The following is a 23870-nucleotide window of genomic DNA, read 5'->3' on the forward strand; positions in this document are numbered from 1 at the left end:
GCCCCTGAAGCGTGCTCCAATATTCAAGTCTAGACTCAGTAATGTTCTTCCTCCGTGCTTTTCAAGTACTTATCTTACCTCTGCCTTAAAATTATTCAGTAACTCTAATCTTAGTGCTCAAAGAGTGTTCCGAATATTCTGGTCTCCAGACAATGAAAAGGGTGTGATTGCACTGAAGAGAATGAAGAAATTTATCAGACAGTGCTTGTACTGTTTCCAGTATGAGGAGGTACTGTACTTGTTACACTGGGTTTATAGTCCTTGATCAGAGGAGGCTTGATTGAATTTGAGGGGACCTGACTGAGTCACATAGGATTAGGCACAGTTGAGAGACTTTTCCCCAAAGCAGAGGTGACAACAACCTGGTCTAGGGTAAGACACGAGAGATTTAAAGGGGATTTGAAGAAGCAATTTTTCACCTAGCAGGTGATTAAAATCTGGAATCCACTGCCTGAGATGAATTGCATACTCTGTCTGACTTTTTTTCAAAATATTGTTACCTTTCTTGACGAAATCTACAGGGAGCTTGCTAGTTGATTCTAACACAGTGATGACATGCTTGGCGGTGTCACATGGCAGTAGGGAGCTTGTTTCTGAGGACCCTGTGTCTGCTAATGAAGCAGAAAGCATGCTGCCTCCTGGTGCTGTATGCAACTTGAGAACCATGGCACTGTTGGGTCAGGATAGTGCACCGACTTCCTCTCATCCTTACAGGCAAGTTTCAAAGTCAGTGTAGTATCACAGGCCAACTTAAATGCCAAATCCTCCTGTGTCCAGCAGCCATTTGTGGAAAGCTTCCTTTCAGAAGACACACATAAACAGATCACTGGGGACTTTGCAACCCAGGTTAATCAAACCCAAGGGTGTAATGTTACAAAGCTCCAACTGTGGAGGGATGAAGACAAGGTTTACCAAACTCTTTTAAAAAACGAGAACTTGGGGAAAAAAAACTATGCAAGAACAAAACGTGGCAAGAGCAAAACGTAGTTGACGCAGGTACGGACGTGAGAGAAATGCAGCGAACTATTAGAAACTAAAGATATAAACTGTTAAAAGTGAAATTAGTAGTGAGTATCTCTAACTACTTACTTGAAAACCTCAGGGTGAAACCCCTGGTGGAGATACTATAGTGATAAAAGATCTATTGAAGCTGCAGCTATAACAAGCAGCAGCTATAGCGAGACAATATCAGCAGAGACAAGTGTCCAAGATCTTTACCGTGTAACTGGGAATTAGTTCTGTTAACTCACACCAAGGGATTTGGTCAGTTTTTTTGTTGTAAGTATTGTGAATTGACTTTCCATTGATGATCGACTATTACATCCAATATGGCGAGCCACCCAAGATAGCGAGCCACCCAAGATCGAAGAACCAGCGCGGGAACCAAGATGGCGAGCCACCCAAGATCGAAGAACCAGCGCGGGAACGAAATGTTTCATGACATACAGGATTTAATAAAATTGGATGTATAAGTTTATTTTCATTCAAAGGATCTGAATTTGATTTTCTGCAAGAACTGATTATTGTTGCAAAGACTTTGATAAGTTACTGAACGAGATTTACTTTGCTTAAAAGTTGTGACATTGGAGAATTGTCACGAAAGGAGTTAGGTTAGTCTGTAAACCTTTACATAGGGAATAGCACTAGATCTAATTAGTTAGAGAAACTGGAGTAACAAAGGTTATTCTAATGAATCTCACTGATTCTAACTGAAAAAGAATTTGGTTTTCATTTAATAGCTGAAATTTGGAATCTAAATAGAATGTTGACATTTGAATTGTTCTTACTCATGTAAATATTTTGTATACAGTATATTTTTTTTATAAACAATCTTACCTCCAGAAGTGAGTGTTTTCTATTCACTGTCTCCTTCTGATACCTAGAGCTTCTGAAGGCCTACTAGCACCTAACGTAATTTGATTTTCTCACAAAATGTGCGGTGACCAGTCACACGGGATAAGTCAACTGCTACACAGGTGTTACAAGTTCATCTGGCAATGCACCAAAATGATAAGAGCTCCCTGTACATGGAGGTGTCATCAGCAGGAGCTTCTCCTTAGACAATGCAAATGAATGGATGTTCTTCTGTTCTGAAGCTGCGCCCTCTGTTCCGAGACACTCCCACTATTTTAAACATTCTTTCCACATTCAATCTGTGTAGGGTGTCCAAGTTTTTCGGAGAAACCTTACTTTTGAGAGGTCCAAAATCTGTAGGGCCTGAAGTGGCAAGGAAGGTATTGGCCTTTTCCTCATCGACATTATCATTGGCCACAAACCAGCAACCAGAACATTCTAAAAAAGGATCAAAGTCATTTTTTAATCCCTTAAGCTCTGGTCTTTGCTTCAATGTTACTCTCTTATTGCTCTGGAGATTTAATTATAACAGTAATGATGCTGGTTATTCAGGATCCAAAACCACATACAGAAAATTTGAATTACCAATTCATAGCAACCTCTTTTCATCATCACTGCAATATTTTTTGTTATAATATTGCAGAGAGAGACTGGCGACTTGCTGGGCTTAAATTAGGCACAGCTATGTTACTGATTAACAGCATAACATAACTGCTGGAGGGACGATGTGAGTCAGGCTGCATCCGTAGAGACAGAGGGATAGTTGCTTCAGGTGCAAATGCTGTACCAGGACTGGAAGCATGGAGAGGAGGAAGCCGGCATAAAGAGATGAGAGGAAGGGGGTGAGGTAGGGGCTAGAAAGAAATAGGTGGAATCAGGTGAGAAGGAAAAGTATGGGAATATGGAGTCAGATGGGGGAGCAGAAGGGCAGAGTTGGGAAATATCACTTGCTGAGTGATAGGTCGAGACAGATAGAAAGAAATGAAAGGCAATGGGGTGGGGGAGCAGATAGGAGAAGATATATCAGAACACAAATACTGAAATCTGATAAGTAGAGAAGGAGATATGTGGAACCAGATAAGGGCAGATGGAATTGATAAGCCAGCACCATGTTACCAAGGCAGACAAGCACACCAGGATAATTATCACATTCATACTGCATATGATGTAGAAGGTTGTTGGGCCCATCAAGGCTATGCTAGCACTCAGAGCTAACCCATCATCCAATTCCTCTCTTATCTGTCTGCCACCTATTCTCACTCACATGCCAATAAACTCTGCCTGATTCTCTAGCCACCCACTTATGCTTGGGGGTTGGGGGGCGGAGGGTGCTTAACCTATTGATATCAATGGAAGAAAACCACAGTGTCATGTTGTAGTCAAAAGGGAGAACGTGCAAACCCCACATTGACAGCACCCAACATCAGGATCAAATCCAGTCACTGGAGATGTGAGACAACAGCCCTGCCATCTATAGTACTGCACCGTCCTCTCTGAAACACTGAGCCACCAGCAACAAAGGCAGTACAGTGAATTTAAAACTTGACCAAGAGGGAAGTTTTAATGACAACATTCAATGGGAGAGCAAGAGGTTGCTCGGCAGAGGCCATTAGAAAGTGGGGCTTATAGAGGTGAAACCATGGATGATCATGGAAGTCCCGACAGATGACACCTGGAGAAAAACAGAGCCTTTGCCATTCTTGAGGGCAGGAGGAGGTAAGAGAGGCAGAATTTTAAGAAGAGTTTATAGGAATGAAAATTGTAGAAAGGTGGATAGCCAGAGGTTTTCCCCTGGGCTGAAATGGCTAACACAAGGGGGGATAGTTTTAAGGTGCTTGGAAGAGTTAAGTTTTTCACACAGAGAGTGGTGGGTGTGTGGAATGCACTGCCAGTGACGATGGTAGAGGCGAATACAATAGGGTCTTTTAAGAGACTCTTAGATAGGTACGTGGAGCTTAGAAAAATAGAGGGGAATGTGGTAGGGAAATTCTAGGCAGCTTCTAGAGTAGGTTACATGGTTGGCACAACATTGTGGGCTGAAGGGCCTGTAATGTGCTGTAGATTTCTATTTTCTATGTTTTAATAAAAATGTTCTGATGTCACCAAGAACTTGACGCAAAAGTAGTAACTGTACCTTATAACCACAAAATGTCTACTTTGTACACAGTTTATTCTGAAATCACTCATGCCTTTACGAGAAAAAGGAAGAATCATTCTCCAGTCTCTCCAAAACAGTTAGTGGTTGCTATGCATCGCATTGAAAACATCATCTGACAGTTTCTTCATACAGCATAAGATAATATGATTAAATTAAATTAGTAGAAAGAATCATAACACAGGGATACATTTTTTTATTTATATACAGAATCTGGATGTTGCTTGTAAGCTGGCCCATCCCTAACTGTCTGTGAGATGGTGGTGGTGAGCCACTACATTTTGATGAACGTCCTCCCACAGTTCTGATGAGTAGCAGTGCTTTACAACCTTCTCAGAATGACTCTTTTTAAACACTGGAAACCCATAACATTGCAGCCAGCATGCAGGCATGCCATAAATATGTCTTAGGATACTTGCTGAATACCTCAGCATCCCCAAATTAGATCGCAACTTCAAGGCTGGGAACCATGCAGATAGGCCCATTGATGGAGAAGGATATATTTGTAACTCAGCCATGCAGAGGAAATAGGTATCTGCTGATCTTATCCTTCATCGAGGGTGAGGTTGTGGTTCTGGTTGGTACTGTCAGAGTAGCCTAAAATGAGAAATTACTCTACAATTAATAGACAGTCCCCATGCCAGCCACTATGTGCTGGTAAGTGGATGGGATGAGTACTTCATGTGGTGGATGGGCTGCTCTGACCTGGTTGGTGTCAGGTTTCTTGGATGTTGAGGGAGCTCTGGTCATCTAGGTAAGTGCACAGCATTCCATCATGTTCCTGGCTTGTACATTGTAGTTGAACTTTGGAGTATCAGGAAGTGCAGATCGATAGCTTATAACCAGCCCTTGTCACAACATGTATTTATGTAGTTGGTACAGTTTAGCTTCCTGTGAATAGTGATCTTACATCGTTGATGATGGGGAACTCAGCACTGATAATTCTACTGAATGTCAAGGGAGGGTGGAGAAATTCTGATGTTAGAGATGGTTATTTCCTGTCATGTTTAAGACAGATATTTTGGTTGTCATTCCTGCTTGGTGTCTCAGTATTGCTACATGCAAGCATGAGCTAGTTCATTTGTTAATAAACATTGTGCGATTATGAGAAAAAAAGATCCCCATTTCTGATCATAGGTTGAAAGGAAGAACCATGATGAAGTTGTTAGAAACAGTTGGACTACCCAGTGGAACTCCTGTAGTCATGTCTTTTTGCTAAAATGGTTGATCTCCAATAACCACAACTACTTCCATTGTGTAAGGGATGTCTCCAACCACTGCAGTTCAGTCCTGGGGGATGGTGAATGGTGGGATAGACTTAAGGGGCTTGAGGGGTTCAGTAGACTACTCCTTTTCCTAATTTTTTGTGATTGTTAAAGGCCACACATGTGTAAAAAGGGCATTAAATCAAAATCCACCTGGTTTACATTTTCCAAGGACCCAACGGTGGCACAGTGGCGCAGCTGGAAGACCCACTGTCTCCAGCTCCAAAGACCTGGGTTCAGTCTTGGCGGAGCTTGCATGTACTCCCTGTGACAATGTGGGATTTCTCCTGGCTCAGTTTCCTCCCACATCCCTCTTGCCAGTTGGTGGTTTAATTAGCCACTGTAAATTGCTAGTAATATGCAGGTGAGCAGTAGGATCTGGAGCGAGTTGATGGGAATGTGGGGAGAATAAAATGGGATTAGTATTACTGGTTGATAGGGACAGACTGGGCTGAAGAGTTTGTTTTTGGACTATCTGCCTCTATGACCTCATTGTCTCTAGGGTGACCCCAGCATGTCTCTCTCCATATATTCTTTGTCACAACTGCCACCACTCTCCCACCTCTACCTTCTACCCTGGAGAAGATTAACACCAGGTTCACCCTGAGCAATACTGCAAAAGGTCTGGTTCATGCATCTGCTGTTGTATGCTTGCACTTGAACCAAAGACCTGGAGAGTAAACTTGGAGCTTCAGTTCAGAGCATATCACTGAGTTCAAAATGTACAAGTCAGGTAGTATTCTTAGGTACAAATAAAAATTAAAGTGTATGATTATAAAAAGGGAAAGGGCATTTAAATGTACAAAGTCAGGCACTATCCACCTGCCTCTTGCTTGCTGTTCCCAAAGGACTCTCTCTCTCTCTCTCTCTCTATCTATCTATCTATCTCTATCTATCGCTCTCTCTATCTCTCTCTGTCTCTCTCTCTCTCGTATTTTTCAAGTGTGAGTGACTAGGGTGATCACCATCCTGAACATATCAGAGATCAGTCATTTTTCTGTGCCACACTTCATATTCCAAGTCTAACAAAAGAAAATGGAAGTTGGATATTTGGCACCAGTGTAACCAACCCTCTAATGTTGTTGGATTACATTGTACAGTGGAAACACAGGAAAATGCAGATGCTGGAATCGGGAGCAAAAATTAGACGCTGGAGGAACCGAGTGGCCCGATAGTATCTGTGGAGGGGAATGGACTGTCAACATTTCGAGTCAAGGCCCTTCATCAGTCATTGTACTTACAGTGATCTTGTCCTTAAGAATCAATTTGTCCTTTGGCATGTACTCAGCAGCAGCACGGGATAGCAATCATTTACTTATTGTGAACTCGGTGGAATGAGCACAACATTAAACCAGCTAATGGGACAGCAGAAACAACAGTGATTGAGAACTGTGTTGGGCTATTGCAACCTCCTCACAGCAAGGAAGGATTCTCAAATGATTCACAGGAGAGTGCAATAAAGAAATTATTCCCCACTGTTAAACTGAATTATAAGGAAATTAGAAGCCCACTGTATGTTATTAAAAAAATGCAGCAATCAAATTGGGTTTCCCTTGTCGGTCATTTCAGACGATTTAATTTTGACTCTTCATGAAAGGATAATTATCTGAAATCTGAACTCAGCTTTTTGTTTCTATTAATCTGCCACTACATTGAATTTCACTGCTTATAGGTACAGCTGCTGTCTGTGTAAAACCCAAAGCAATCTGACACAAAGAATGACTATTTTGACAATGATTTTCCTGAACCCTTTGTGGTATTAATGGTGTGCCTTTCCCTGCTAAGTCAATGAGTAAATGCAGCAGGACTTTAAAACCTGTGAAAAGTCGGGTTCTATCCCAGGTCAAAACTGCTTTAAAGCAGACATGCTTTACTGAAATGGCATGTTTATTCCTGCTGCTTTTAGCTCAAGAGAAGATTGAATGGAGAGGGAACGTCGACTCAGACCATGAGAGGCCTGTGTCGGGTATTTTTTGGCTGGCAATTTACCTGCCCCAGATTGCCCAACTTTGAATGAAATCCTGGCTGCACCATTTCACAGCTCCATCGATCTGCTTTAGCTCTACTTCCTTCACATCCCTACATATTTTTTTAAACTAACATTCGCAGACTTAAAATGATTAACTTTCATATTGGACTTTCATATTTCTACCATTCTTTGTGCACGTCTCTTGCCTATTCCTTGAATCAGTAGAGTCTAATTGTATGATATGTCCCATTTCTCTCAATGCCATGAGGTTGTCCCATCCACATCCCAACATCCATTCCTTTCAAAATCCAAAAATGCAAATCAAAATGTTTCTGAGTCTTTAATCCAGGATGATTTAGATGTCTTTTCCTTCTGAGGCGGTTCCTTTGGATTGAGGAACATGTGTTTCTATTCTGGTTCTGAGACGACTAATGAAGTCAGTTTGTGAACCATAGAAACTTACACAGGTGGGGCAGGTGCCAGTTGATGGTGTGAGTTGGGCACACCCTCTGTAACTTATGCAGGGCTTGTGTATATGTCTGGTACACAATACCTTCAACACCATCCTATATGCTTCTTCGCATCTTTGAGGCCAGGGATTCCTAGAAATTATTGGAGATGGTGCATTTCTTCCAGAATCAGAATCAGGTTTGTTATCACTGTCAAATGATGAGAAATCTGTTGTTTTGTAACAGCAGTACAGTGCACTACATTTAAAAAGTCTGTAACAACAGAAATATATTTTTAAAAATTGTGCAAAATGAGAGCAAAATAGTAAGTTTCATGGACCATTCAGAAATCTGATGTTAGAGGGGAAGAAACTGAGCCTAAAGTGTTGAGTGTGCATCATCAGACTCCTGTACTTCCTCCCCAGTGGTAATAATGTGAAGAGGGTATGTCCTGGATGGTAAGGCGCTGCTGTTTGAAGATGTAATTGATGGTGGGGAGGCTAGTGTCCATGATGGAGTCCCCAACCTCTGCCACTATTTTCAATCCCATGCAATGGCACTCCTTGCCAGGTGATGATGCAACCAGTCAGGATGCTCCCCACAGTACGTCTGTAGAAATTCGCTAGTCTTGGGTGACATACCAAATCTCTTTAAACTCCTAATGAAGAATAGCTTCAGGGATGCCTTCGTTGTGAATGCAACAATATGTTGGGCCCAGGATAGATCTTCTGAAAAACTTTGAGAACATTCTTCAACCTTTTCCTCTGTTTGCCTGGTACTCTCTTCCTAGACAGGACTCATAATAAAGTGTCTGTTACTGGGGTTATAAATGATGTGGCTTGCCCAGTGTAGTCAACCAGGTTCACAGTGCTGGAACTATTGGCTTTGTAATGGAGCTGAGCATTGACTCCTTTACCCTTCCCAGTGAACTTGCAAGATTTTGCAAAAACATTATTGGTGGTATTTTTCCAGAGCCTGGAGATGTCTGCTGTAGGTAGCCTAAATCTTAGAAATGTAATGGAGAACAGGAATTTTGTATTCCAGGCTCATTTATGTAACCTATCTTCATAATCTAAACCTTGGGGCCAGATAACTTTCTAGTAAGTCTGCAGCAATCTAGTGAATAGTAAAGCTCACCAGTCCTCCTAGTATGCAAATCAGTGACTCTCACTGGGGTGGCGGGGGGCAGAACCTGAGAACCACACAACTCCTGTGGTTATCAGCCCATGGAATCCCATAATATTAGGAATAGTATCCAAGGAACATGAACAAGAGGTGAGTAAATTGTGGAAAATAAATTTCTCAAGATTATACAAAACAGGTGCTGAGATTGTAAATCTTCGTTATTACGTGACTTTGAAAGCTTCTCGATGCTCACGTCATTCTCAACTAATGTCATTTGTGCCCTTGGTGTGTCTGCAAGAAAAGCTGGGCTGCAAACAGACTTCTGATCTCCATTTTCAACATTATATGATAAGGAATGACAGCAGTTTGCTTTAATGGAACACTTTCAGCTTTATGTCAAGGCATGCAAGAGATAGGTTCAGCATAAAATATTTGCTTTCCTCTGGAACATGGATTTAATGATTAGGTTGCCAAATAAACTAATCTGGACTCATCCCTCAGAAAGCCTTGTGTTCTTTTCAGGGAATGTTCTCTCTCTCGTTTTGAAGGTTCTGAGTCATTCTAGGACACAGCAGACTGCATTTCCATGCCTGGTGGGTTATTTCCATTGCTGGCTCGGAGAGCCATGCATTACTTCTCTATGATGTACCAAAAGGTGGGTTATAGCAGAGATACAGCTCAGTTTGATTTACTGTGAATAAATAAAGTTTCTTTTCTACATAGGTGAGGCCCATCGTATATTAGGGGACCACTTTGTCAAGCACCTCTGCTCCATCTGCCCAAAGTGGAACTTCCTAGTGGCCAGATATCTTAATTCCCATTCTGAAATGTTGGTGCATGGCCTCCTCTTGTGCCAAGAGGTGGCCACACACGGGGTAGCGGAGCAACACCTTACAATCCGTATGGGTAGTCTCCAACCTGATGGCATGAATATGGTTTCTCCTTCTGATTAAAAAATATCTACCCACCTTCTCCCCCTTCTTCTATTGCCCTCTGTGGCCTCTTACCTCTGGCCTATTACCTCCCTGGGTCCCCTCCTCCTTCTCTTTCTCCTATAGTCCACTCTCTTCTCCTATCAGATTCATTCTTCTCCAGCCCCTTTACTTTTCTCGCCACTTGGCTCCACTTATCGCCTTCTAGCTGGTTCCCCTTCTCCCCCATCCACTTTTCTATTCTGCCATCTTTCCACTTCTGTTTCAGTTCTGAAGAAGGGTTTTAGTTTATTTGTTTCCATAGATGCTGCCTGACCTGCTGAGTTCCTCCTGCATTTTGTGTGTGTGTGTGTTGCTTTGGATTTCCAGCATAAGTTCATAGGAACATATGATATAGGAACAGAATTAGGCCATTTGGCCCATCGCATCAGCTCCACCATTTCATCACCAAGGCTGATCCAATTTACCTCTCAGTCCCAGTCCCCTGCTTTCTCCCCGTATCCCTTCATACCCTGACCAATCAGGATCTATCAAGTTCTGCTGTAAATGTACATAAAGACTTGGCTTCCCCAGCTGCCTGTGGCAAAGAATTTCACAGATTCACCACTCACTGGCTATGGAATTCCTCCTCATTGCCATTCTAAAAGGACACCCTCTGTTCTGAGGCTGTGCCCTCTGGTTGTAGACTTTCCCACCATAGGAAACATCATCTCCACATCTACTCTATCTAGGTCTTTCACCTTTCGACAGGCCCAGAGTAATCAAACACTCTTCATTTTCGTGGAACTCCTTTGAACTCTCTCCAGTTTCAGTTCATCCTTTATAAGATATTGGGCTCAAAACTGATCACAGCAGTCCAGGTGAGGCCTCGCCAGTGCTTTATAAAATCTCAACATTACATCCATGGATTTTATATTCTAGTCCTCTTGAAATGAATGCTATCATCGCATTTGCCTTCCTCACCACAGACCCAACTTGTGCAGGATTAAACTTTAGGGAATCCTGCAGAAGTTCTCCCAAGTCCCTTTGCACCTCAGTTTTTTAAAATTTTTTTTCCATTTAGAAAATAGTTAATCCTTTCATTTCTTCTACCAAAATGCATAACCATTCACTTCCCAACACTGTATTTCATCTGCCATTTCTTTGCCCATTCTCCTAATCTGTCTAAGTCCTTCCGTAGCCTCCCTACTTCCTCAAGACTATTGCCCTGCCAGTCTCAACATAGAACCCAGTGGAACACCACTAGTCATTGGTAGCCAACCAGAAAAGGCTCCCTTTATTCCCACTTTTTGCCTCCTGGCAATCAGCCACTGCTTTATCCCTGCTAGAATCTTTTCCGTAATACCATAGTCTCGTAGCTTGTTAAACAGCCTCACATGTGGCACCTTGTCAAAAGCCTTCTGAAAGTCCAAGTACAAAACACCAACTGATTCTCCTTTATCTATCCTGTTTGTTATTTCTTCAAAGAATTCCAACAGATTTGTCAGGCAAGATTTTCCCTTGAGACTGCATCCATGATAATTCTTGAAAGATCATTATTAATGCCTCCACAATTTCTTCAGTCATCTCTTTCAGAACACTGGTGTGTACACCATCTGGTCCAGGTGACTTATCTACCTCCAGATCCTTCGGTTTCCAAAGAACCTTCTCTCTAGTAATGCTAACTTCACACACTTAATGTCCCCTGACACCTGGAACTTCCACCATACTGCTAGTGTCTTTCACAGTGAAGACCAATGCAAAATACTTATTCAGTTTGTCTTCCATTTCCTTGTCCCCCATTACTACCTTTCCATCATCGTTTTATAGCAGTCCAATATCCACTCTCTTTTACAATTTATATATCTGAAGAAACTTTTCGTAACCTCTCTAATAATAGTGGACTATTAATTTCATACTCCACCTTTACCATCTTAACAACTTTTTTAGTTGCTTTCTGTTGGATTTTAAAAGCTCCCACTAATATTTGCTCTTTTATATGCCCTCTTTTGGCTTTTATGATGGCTTCACCTTGCCTTTAGAATACTTCTTCCTCTTTAGCATGTATATATCCTGTGCCTTTCAAATTGCTTCCAGAAATTCCAGACATTGCTGCTGTGCTGTCATTCCTGCAGTGATCTTTTCCAATAAATTCTGGCCAAGTCCACTCTCATGTCTCTGTAATTCCCCTTACTCCACTATAATACTGATACATATGACTTTAGCTTTACTCCCCCAAAGGGTCTCTTACCTTAAGCTCTCTAATCAATTCCGGTTCATTGCACAACACCCAGTCCAGAATAGTTGATCCCCTAGGCTCAACAATGAACTGCTCTAAAAAGCCATCGCATAGGTACTCTAGAAATTCTCCCTCCTGGAATCCAGCACCAATCTGATTTTCCCCATCTACCTGCCTATTGAATTCCCCCATGACTATTGTAATATTGACCTGTTGGCATTCATTCTCTATCTCCTGTTGTAATTTGTAGACCACATCCTTACTACTATTTGGGGGTCTGTATACAATTCCCATCAGGGTCTTTTTACCCTTGCAGTTTCGTAGCTCCATCCACAATGATTCAACATCTTTCAACCCTGTGTCACCTCTTTCTAATGATTTAATTTCATTTTTTACCAATAGAGCAATGCCACCCCCCTATGCCTTCCTGCCCATCCTTTTGATCCACTGTGTACTCTTGGATATTAAGCTCCCTTCAATAATTTTCTTTCAGCCATGATTCAGTGATGTCTACAACATCATACCTGACAATCTACAAATGTGCTACAATTTCATCTACCCTATTCCGTATACTGCACACATTCAAATATAACACCTTCAGTCTTGTATTCACTCTTTTCAATTTTGTGCACCTTTTTCATTGCAACTCATCCTGTAGAATGCAATTTTGCCCTATCATCAGCCTCTTCTCACTACACACTGCTTCTGATTGTAAATCACCTACCTCATCTTCAGCACTGTCATCCGCCTTTCCTATGACACTTCCTGCATTGAAATATACACAGCTCAGGACACCAGTCACACTATACTCAACCTTTTGATTCCTAACTTTGTCTGAGGTCTTACCAGCATCTGCCTCCACAACCTTTCCATGAACTGTCTGGCACTCTGGTTCCCATCACCCCCCCCCCCCCTGCAGTTCTAGTTTAAATCCCACTGTGCAGCATTAACAACCCTGCAGACTGTAGACTTTCTCATGTTTATGTATTGTGATACTCCGGGGGATGGGGGGGTCGGTCACTGGGGTCTGGGGTGTGTGATGATATGATCACCTCCCCCATCTGTATGAGACTGGCTGGGTTCTCTCTCCTGGTCACGACGCTCGGTCTGTTTTGTGTTTATCACAATAAAACGGTTGTTGAGTTTAACGAGTTTCCTCATCTGTCATTCTGGACCAAACGCTCGCCACAGATATGAGAAGCAGAAATTTATCAAATAACAGGCAACACAAGCTTTCTAAGCACAACCAACTATTGGGGAAAGTAGCCAAGTCTTTCCTAATGTATATAGAACAGAAACTCAACAGGATTTGCCCAGTGCTTAACACAGAAAATTCAAATATAATGTATTTATTGCATTTCTTCAAAGTGCCATGATATTTATTTATGTTTCATGGGAGCTACTTGTAACAAACCTTAGCAGAAGTATTATTTGATCCACGTCCACTAGCTTGGAAATTCTGCAGGAAGAGGAATTATTGAGAGAGAAAAGTCAGAAAGGCAGACAGATAAATGTTGGCATTCTGGCTGTTGAGGAAGATCAGCAAGTTACGCGGGGCTTTTGTGCAGACAGTAGGACTGTCAGACATTCAAGGAAGTAACTCTCTTTACTTTGTCAGCACCTACATTACACACCAAAATTGTTCTAATAATCTCTTATCAGAAACAGTAACGAAAACAGACTTTCTGGTGATTTTTTTAAAAGGGAAATGTATGAATAATTCAAAAAAGGGATTATATGACCATGTCATCTAATGGAAGGGGACGATCTTATCAGCCAAGCTTCAATTACATTGAAGCAGAAGTGGGGCCTGTAGTTTTCTGTCCATTTCTTCTTTGATATTTAACCAGAAAGGTAAATGTTTTAAACTGAAACATCACTGAGCTGAATGTGATGTCCTGTTACATTAGAAGTTAATGATCAAGTCATGAACAACTTGTCAAAGTTTATTGTTAAGTTCATGTCCTGTGAGAGTCAAAGAGTTCCATTGCTGTATGGTGTTGAGGAAGAACAAATTCACGTTGGATTCTCTACCACGAGCCTTGTTGTCGATACAATGAAGGAAGAGGAGTGTGTAGCGTGGCAAGACACCAAAACTGTGTCTGTGCTTCATACTATAACAACAAATGCTCATAATAGGATTCAACCTTGATAAGAATTGGCTTTGATTCATTAGCTCTGACACACTCACCACAGTGACAGATGTTTAGTCCACAGCTACTGTACATGTAGCTTTGAGAAACTGACATCATTGAATCTTATGATGAAAAGTCACATCTCCATTCTGTAAGGCTGTGACACTCACTTAGCCAACGTACTGTAAATCGAGAAGGATAATTACATGTTTACTATAGTAATTGCCCTTGTGTGAAATCATGTTTGTCTTTGATATTAAACTACAATGGTAGCGAGGCTGTTCTCCGGGTAAATTAAATGCTGGATGTGTGTTTGCACCATCTGTGTTCACAGGCAGACATGTTAATAACACTGATAATCTGATAAAAATTTGCCTTTAGCAAGTATAGTTTTATCAACCTGTCACCATTCTGTGTCTTTAATATGAGTGTGTTTCAAGACAGTCAACAGATCACACGCGTCTGGAAATGACTGAACCTGTTGCTAAGATTACAACAATGTCATAGTAGGAAGTGTCACAGAAGTAAACATTGCTTGCTTCCTCACATTCTCACTCCTGACCTAAATACTTCCTTTCTCTTTAACTCACCTATAAATATTAACATATAGCATCCCTTTTTCTTTCTTTTTTCCACACACCTCCAAAACTTTCACCAGTTGTTGAGGAGGATAAAAACTATGGTTCATCCCGCTCCCACTCACAATAGTCTAATTATGTGATGTGATTACCTCCAAACTTAGTCAAGAAACCTTTCCATTCAAACTAATTTTTTTCAAATCTATCTGGGGAGGAGCTTAAGAAGATTAATGGCACCTAACCGCGACTCTTTTGCTAACATCTTCAGAAACAGCTCTATTTCCATTTTTAATGTCTCTATTTTTCCCTTTCAGGGTTCTTTTGAAGACCCTGACCTGCAGTTACACGCTGACTACAGTTCCTTGCGGGAATGGGACCCGCTCTCAGGGTTTCACGAACGGCTGTTATTCAGCATGCCAAGGGCTCAGCCTAAGAGCTTCGCTCGCCTTCGGAGGACTGAAATTTCATGGCTCTGGAGTCAGGCGGATCAAAGGTCAGTGTCACAGCAGGAGATCGGTATGTCGTCGGGGCAGTCAGAAGATCTATGGCTGTGTGCCCAGAGACTCGAGATCTTTGGGCACAGAACTTGGAAAAAGCGATGCAATGGTGAGTTGTTTGCTAAGTCTCCCTCTCGCTGTAAAACGGAGACATCTCTTTCTTCCTTATTAGTCATAGTCATAGCCATAGTCATACTTTAATGATCCCGGGGGGAAATTGGTTTTCGTTACAGTTGAGAGAGAGAGCCTGTGGTATGTTGAATACCAGGTGAATGAGTAATTTTTGGAGTACTACAAGTCTGTGTCTTTGCTATTGCTTTGCTGCATGCTTGAGTGCTCGGTGGCAGGTGCCGATGCTTTTATTTGCCAGTGGGGAGAGGGAGATCGTTGCTTGCTGCTGCTTACACGTGGGAGGGAAGGGAGCTGGAGGGATCTTTGGGGTTCTAACATTTAACTGTCATTCATTCTTTGGGGGCACTCCTCTGTTTTCGAGGATGGTTGTGAAGAAAAAGCATTTCAGGATGTAGAATTGTATACATTTCTCTGACATTAAATGTACCTTTGAAAACTTTGAATAGCTCAACACCTCAGCTACTAAAAAACATGAAAATTCTTTGGCATTATCAGATAAAAACAGGAAAAATAGTCTCATTGGTATTTTACGTGTAGCCCCCCTGGCCACCCTCAGGGTCGCTCGGCTCGTTGTTGTCTAGGGAAACAGCCTCGGCCCCGCCAAACTGGGTAATTTGTTTGTGTGGATGCTGTGTGAGGTACCCCACCCCGCCCAAATAACAGACAATACACCAGATGCAATTAAGTGATTTACAGTTTATAGATATTACTGGAACTATATAATTAAAAGAGAATAAAATATAAACGGAAAATAAAAGGCGTCACACTTATCAAAGTTCAATCTCTTCGTGCACAAAAACCATTGGAGCTCAAGGACCTTCTTATTCACCCTGCGAAACCCTCGGACCACCTCGACCGGCAGCCTGGGACCAACAACGGTGGTCGACCAGACGCTCCACACGAGTCCGTCTCCGTCTCCTCGCCGAACGTCCCACTCGGGGTCCGACCCCGTTAGCGGACTCACAGCACCTGGTCCATCCTCTGTCCCGCTCTCCCGCCTTCTGCCCCCAAAACCCCGCGCATACAGTATCTTCTGCTGATTTCCTCGTGTTTGCGTTTTTAAAGAAACAGGCTACTTGGCCTACTATTGACAGCCAACCATTATGTATCCATTTTGCATCTATAGTAATCCCAATTACCATCACTTGACCATATGACCAAAAGACACAGGAGCAGAATTAGACCATTTGGCCCATCGAGTCTGCTCTGCCATTCAATCATGGCTTGTCCTTTTTTTTCTCCTCTTCAACCCATTTCCAGGCCTTCTCTCTGAAATCTTTGATGCCACATCCAATCAAGAACCTATCAATCTCTGCCCTAAATACACCCAACAACTTGGCCTCCACAGCCACACATGGCCAAAAATTCCACAAATTCACTACCCTCTGGCTAAAGAAATTTCTCCAGATCTCTGTTTTGAATAGACGCCCCGCCATCCTGAGGCTGCTCCCTCTTGTTCTAGACTCTCCCACCATGGGAAACACCCTTTCCATATTTACTCTATCTAGGCCTTTCAACATTTGAAAGGTTTCAATGAGATTCCCCCCTCATCCTTCTAAATTCCAGTGAGTACAGATCCAGAGCCATCAAATGTTCTTCGTATGATAACCCTTTCATTCCTGGTATTATCCTTGTGAACCTCCTCTGCACCCTCTTCAATGCCAGTACATCTCTTCTAAGATAAGGAACCCAAATACTCAAGGTGAGGTCTCACCAGTGCTTTATAAAGCCTCAACATCACATCCTTGTTCTTGTATTCTAGACCTCTTGAAATGAATGCTAACATTGCATTTCAACATTCCAACACTATATTTCATTTGTCATTTTCCAGCCCTCTGGCACCATGCCGGAGTCCAATGATTTTTCAAAGATCATTTCTAATGCCTCCACAATCTCTAATCTCCTCACCAATGTCTCAACCTGCAAGTTAACCTTTAGGGTGTTCTGCATAAGGACTCCTAAGATTTTTCGATTTTCTCCCTGTTTAGAAAATAGTCCCCACATTTATTTCTACTACCAAAGTGCATGACCATGCATTTTCCAACACTATATTTCATTTGTCACTTTCTTGCCCATTCTCCTAATTTGTCTTAAGTCTTTCTGCATCCTACCTGTTTCCTCAACACTACCTGCCCTTCCACCAATTTTCGTATCTTCTGCAAACTTGGCACCAAAGCCATCTATTGCATTATCTGAATCATTTATATACAGTATAAAAAGAAGTGGTCCCAACACCGACCTCTGTGGAACACCACTAGTCACTGGCAGCCAACCAGACAAGGATCCTTTTAATCCCGCTCGCTGCCTTCTTCCACTCAGCCAATGCTCTAACCATGTCAGTAACTTTCCTGTCATACCATAGGCTCTTAATTTGGTAAGCAGCCTCATGTGTGGCTCCTTGTCAAAGTCGTTCTGAAAGTCCAAATATGCAACATCCTCTACATCCCCTTTATCTATCCTACTTCTAATCTCCTCAAAGAATTCTGGTTCATCAGGCCTTAAGGAAACCATACTGACTTTGTCCTATCTTATCCTGTGTCACCAAGTACTCCATAACTTCATCCTTAACAATTGACTCTAAATCTTCCCAACCACTGAGGTCAGACTAACTGGTCTAAAATTTCCTTTCTGCTGCCTTCGTCCTTTCTTAAAGAGTGGTGTGACATTTGTAATTTTCCAGCCCACTGGCACCATGCTGGAGTCCAATGATTTTTCAAAGATCATTTCTAATGCCTCCACAATCTCTAATGCTACCTCTTTCAGGACCCAAGGGTGCAGCTCATCTGGTCCGGGTGATTTATGTACCCTTAGGTCTTTCAGCTTTTTGAGCACCTTCTCCCTTGTAATAGTAACTGCACTCACTTCTCTTCCTTCACACACTACAATATCTGGCACACTGCTAGTGTCTTCCACAGTGATGACTGATGCAAAATACTCATTTAGTTCATCTGCCACCTCTTTGTCTCCCTTTATTATTTCACCTGCCTCATTTTCTAGCGGCCCTGTATCCACTCTCATCTCTTTTATTTTTTACGTACTTGAAAAAGCTTTTACTATCCACTTTGATACTATTTGCTAGCTTCCTTTCATATTTCATCTTTTCCCTTCTTATGATTCTTTTAGTTACTCTATGCAGGTTTTTAAAAACTTCCCAATCCTCTATCTTCCCATTAATTTTTGCTTCGTTGTACGCCCTTTCTTTTGTGTTTACATTAGCTTTCACTTCCCTTGTCAGCCACTGTTGTACTATTTTGCCATTTGAGTATTTCTTCATTTTTGGAATACACATGTCCTGCACCTTCCTTATTTTTCCCAGAAACACATGCCATTGCTGCTCTTGACGTGAGTTGGTAACAGCACATGACGAACGTCGAGCTCTATAACAACCTACCGATGCTCACCACTAAAATCGAGGCGAGAAGACTGCAACTAGCGGGGCACTGTCTACGTCACCCCGAGCTACCTGCCAGCCTAGTCATCATATGGGAGCCCAACCACAGGAGGATGAACCCTGCGTGCCCTCCCAAGACTATGGTCAACACGCTCCTAGAAGACAGTGGTGCGGCTAATGTAGATGAACTGAACACACTGATGAGGGAGAGGGAGAAGTGGAGAGTCTGTCATCATGCCCGACGCCGGCCCCCTAGGCCTGAGTCGACGTAGTAGTAGTAGCTGCTCTGCTGACATCCTGCCAGCAGCTCCTTCCAATTTACTTTGGCCAGCTCCTCTCTCATACCACCGTAATTTCCCTTACTCCACTGAAATGCTGCTACGTGGTCTGTAGTCTTCCACACCTTGGCAATTAAAATGCTCAGTTGATCACTCTTCCACCAGGGTTTCACTAAGAGATCCTCCATGAGACCAGTAAGCTCTCACATGGCAGAAGAAAACCACTTCTAGTCCACACCCAGTGACAACGTGTGCTCCCAGCTACTTTCTCTTCAGATCCATACTAGGCCTAAAGAGGTGTGACCATCGACAGCAAGGATATATGAGGGGAGAAAGCAGGGGCATTTGAAGGGTTCTCCCAATGTGGGAAGGACTGAGTGATCAGAGAAGAAGGGTTGGGGGAGCTAGGGCAGTGGTGAGTATTGGGGTGATGGGATTGCAGATCAGGTAGTCAGAGAGCAGATGACATGGGGAAGGAGGAGGGAAGAGAGACAAAAGGGTGCTGAGAGAGGGAGAAAGGGGGATAGCAGAAGGAGTCTGGGATTTAGAGGGAGGAGATTGAGGAAAGGCGTGGGTAAAATAATCCTCTATGCACAGGAGTGTTTAAATACAGGAATATCTCCACCACTGTCTCAATGAGGCAGAGATCTCAATTCAGCCTCCTCAGACCCACAATGAATGTAGGTTTTCATTCAAGAACCAAATTGGCTCCATCATTTAAGATGCTGAGGGTGACTAAAAGGTCTAATAATGGATCATATCATGGAGGTTAGTGGTAACTAAGTCATTGAAGCTTTTAAGAACAAGCAGTAAACACACAGCTTCACCAGGAACAGTGTTGGAAAGCCAGCCAAGGTCAAATCTCCAGAGTGCCTGTGAAAACTGGGAGCCACTTTTCTGCATCTAGACTTAGACGTAGAGAAACATGGGAATGACAGTATCTCAAATTTAACAGTGGGATGACAGAGAGGGAAAATGCCAAAATGACTGTAACAGAAATAGAATTCGGTCAATATAAAAATGAACTGATGTTATAAGCATTTGTGAAGTAACTTATGCACTTTTAATGCTGGGTTAGAGAGGTCCGTAAATGTATGGAAACAAATAAATTTATGGAGACAAATAGTTAAACATAGCAGGTTAATAAAATCTAGAGTATTCTTGATTTTCTTTATTAAGGCATAGAGTATAAAAGCAAGAAGATTATGTCAAACCTTTAGAAAATGTTGGGTAGACCTTAGCTGGACTGTTAGACACAATTTGCCACTATATTTAAGAAAGAACGTCTAGACATTGGAGAAGATGGAGAATAAAACCATGGAAGGAAGTCTACATTGATGTAGAAAGGCTAGAGAAACTGGTATTGTACCCTTCCAAGCAGGTTCAGATGAGATTTGATAGATTGCTTGAAATGGTTAATGACAAGAGAAGATAAGGTGAAATGATTTTGAGTAGCTTAGGACTTGAAGCTAGGAACACATGAATTGGCTAATGTGTCCGAGGCAATGTGAAAAATCATCTTGTTATTTCGTGAGTAATCACATTCTGTCATGAAGTGTCTTGAAGTATGAGTGAAACAAATTTAATAAAAATGTTCAAAAAAGAATTTGATAAATATTGTATGAGAAGAGCTGCAGGCTGTAGAGAAAGAGCAGAGAATTGGAGTACATTGTCCATTCTATCAAGAATCAGCCGTAGGAACCTTGGGTAGGACAGGCTCCAGCTGGCTTGAATTATGCCTCTATGTCTTAATTTTTGGATAATGTTTCAGAACAAGACTTTGGAAAGTGTGGACCAGTTCCTAAAACACAAGAGCCACATCACCGCCACCTTTCAATTGAGGAAAATGGCACTTTAAAATCAAGCCTGCAGACCCAGGTACAAACGTTATGATCTACTGGGCAGCAGTGAGCCCTATTCTCATGTATGCATCCAATATCTGGACCAGCTACACTGGAAAATACTGCAATCTCTACAGAAACCTCCAAGTTTACTAGAATGGCAATCTCTCCCAGACTGACAATTCCAGTATGCTCAGTTACATCAATGAGCTACATTAGACAGGTGATATCAGCACTATACTCTTGAAATCAGGCACTCTGCTTCAAAGTCTGTTGCAGGACAAGATTATCAGGTGACTAGGAAAAAGAGTGAATGATATGCTCCTTTAAGAAATGCAACACAGCACTAACTTATGGGAACCTCTGGGCCATGCCCACTCAAAGTGGAGAAAGAAGATTCAAAGATTCAATGTACATTTATTATCAAACGATGTATAAATTATACACTTTGAGATTTGTTTGATTACAGGCAGCCACAAAGCAAGAAAAACACAAACACGTCATACAAACAATAGATGCACAACAGCATTGCGAGCCATTTTGAGCCCTTAGATCCGCTCCCCAGAGCAGCCGGAGTCGGCCTGAGCCTCGATCTCAATTCATTATATCAGCCGGGCAAAAACACTGTGAAACTCGCAAAGACGACTGTTACCAGAGAGAAGGACGAACATCCCAGGAACCCTTGCCTCCAGTCCCAACACATGGGCTTTCTAGTCTGTGTGGGCCGGTGCTTAGATCGTCCGAGCATCAGGTAGTCCCTTTCCCTAGGACCCAGACGCTGGCGCAGTGAAATACCCGGGTCAGACAGCCCAAAGTCATTCCTAGGACCCAGACACTGGCGCAGTGAAATACCCGGGTCAGACAGCCCAGAGTCATTCCTAGGACCCAGACACTGGTGCAGTGATATACCCGGGTCAGACAGCCCAAAGTCATTCCTAGGACCCAGACGCTGGCGCAGTGAAATACTCGGGTCAGACAGCCCAAAGTCATCCCTAGGACCCAGACCCTAGTGCAGTGAAATACCTGGGTCAGACAGCCCAAAGTCATCTCTAGGACCCAGACCCTTGCGCAGTGAAATACCCGGGTCAGACAGCCCAAAGTCATTCCTAGGACCCAGACCCTAGTTCAGTGAAATACCCGGGTCAGACAGCCCAAAGTCATTCCTAGGACCCAGACCCTAGTGCAGTGAAATACCCAGGTCAGACAGCCCATAGTCATTCCTAGGACGCAGACCCTGGCGCAGTGATGTACCTGGGTCAGACAGCCCCCAAATCAGCTGGGTGCTTGGAGCGATCCAACCATGCACCCAGTTTGGGTGGAGGGGCATCAAAACTCTTGCACATTGACTCCTTTCCAAACTGTTCACTCCAGCGGTGACAGCAATACCAATCCCATCTGCAGGTCTATCTTGAACTCATTGCGTTTCGGCTTTGCCATACACCCACGCGACCCATCCTTCAAATCAACTTTGCCTCCGCTTGATTTTGCATTGCTTGTGGTGACAGTTAACCACAACTTACTTCATAAATGGTGCTGTTAGTAATGATTTTGTCATATTTCTCGCCATCTGACTACCAGTAAGTTGTAACACAGCTTTGGTAGCACCACCTTAAACCAGAAGAACACTGAAACAATACAAGAATCTGCATGTACCAGAATCTCGAGCAAAAATAAGGTGTTGGAGGAACTCAGTAAGCCAGGCAGCATCTGTGTAGAGAAATGGACAGTCAACATTTCAGGTCAAGACCCTTCATCTGGACTGGACTTCTGAGAACCTTGAGATTATACTTAGGGATTACAAACAACTCTGAGTATGGAGCACATCAATTCACAAGCTGTCCGCCTCCCCAGGTAGTAGAAATGTCCGTGGTTCCCATCCTGGTCTTACCAGCCACCTCAGAACCCAGAAAACAAGAATCAAAATGAATCATCATCTATACTCAGGATCTGCCAAAGAAGGATGGTTGAAGGAGATAGATGACCAAGCACCAGAAGATAGATAGATATCTTCTGAAAGTGCAGGTGACTCTGAATTGCATCAGGACGGCAACATATGTTTATTAGTCACTGTAATTTGATGAATATCCCAATGTATTTTGTAGGTAAATTATCGTTAAAAAATCTGATACCATGGAGATATTAAGAAGTTCACCAATGGCTTGATCAAAAACATTGTTTTTAAGGATTAGTTTAAAGAAAGAAAGAGTGACAGAGAGGCAGAGAGATTACTTATTTATTTATTGACTGCACAGAGTAGGCTCTTTCAACACTTCGAGCCACGCCACCCAGCACTTCCCCAATTTAATGCTAGCCTAATCACAGGACAATTTACAAAAAACAATTAACCTACCACTGGTACCTCTTTGGGTGGAAACCAGAGCACCCGGAGGAAACCAACATTGTCACAGGGAGAACGTACCAGTAGCAGTGGGAATTGAAACCAGGTCACCTGTACTGTAAAGCACAGTAGCTAACCACCGTGCCACCCCAAGGGAATTCCAAAGCTCAGGATCTGCTATTCTCAGTCGTAAAAGTTGGTACCATACATGGCAGAGCCCAATGCATGAGTGCAAGATTGCTGACACATCTGGAAACATCTTCACCAAATATCATCCAACATCTAGAATTCAGGCATGTCCTGACTGACCTAAAAACATTTGTTCTTTAAAAGCAAAGAGCCACAGCTTCTGTACAGCACAACATATCTAAACCTCGGTTATGTCTATGTCTATGTTTCACACTCAGGCACATGCCAAGTACATTGCTCAGGATTTCTTTCCCTACACTGCACCCCCACAAAAAATCCAGCATTATGAGGGATGTAGATTGAGTACATGCAAGCAAGCTTTTCCCACTGAGGCTGGGTAGAACCACAATCAGAGTTCATGGGTTAAGTGTGAAAGGTGAGAAGTTTAAGGGGAGCATGAGGGGAAACTTCTTCTCTCAGAGGTTCATGAGAGTATGAAATGAACTGCCAGCACAAGTGGTGCACGAAGGCTTAATTTCAACGTTTAAATGAAGTTTGGATTTGTACATGATATGAGGGCTATG

This window comes from Mobula birostris, chromosome 7 (genome assembly GCF_030028105.1).
Source record: "Mobula birostris isolate sMobBir1 chromosome 7, sMobBir1.hap1, whole genome shotgun sequence".
NCBI lineage: Eukaryota > Metazoa > Chordata > Chondrichthyes > Myliobatiformes > Myliobatidae > Mobula > Mobula birostris.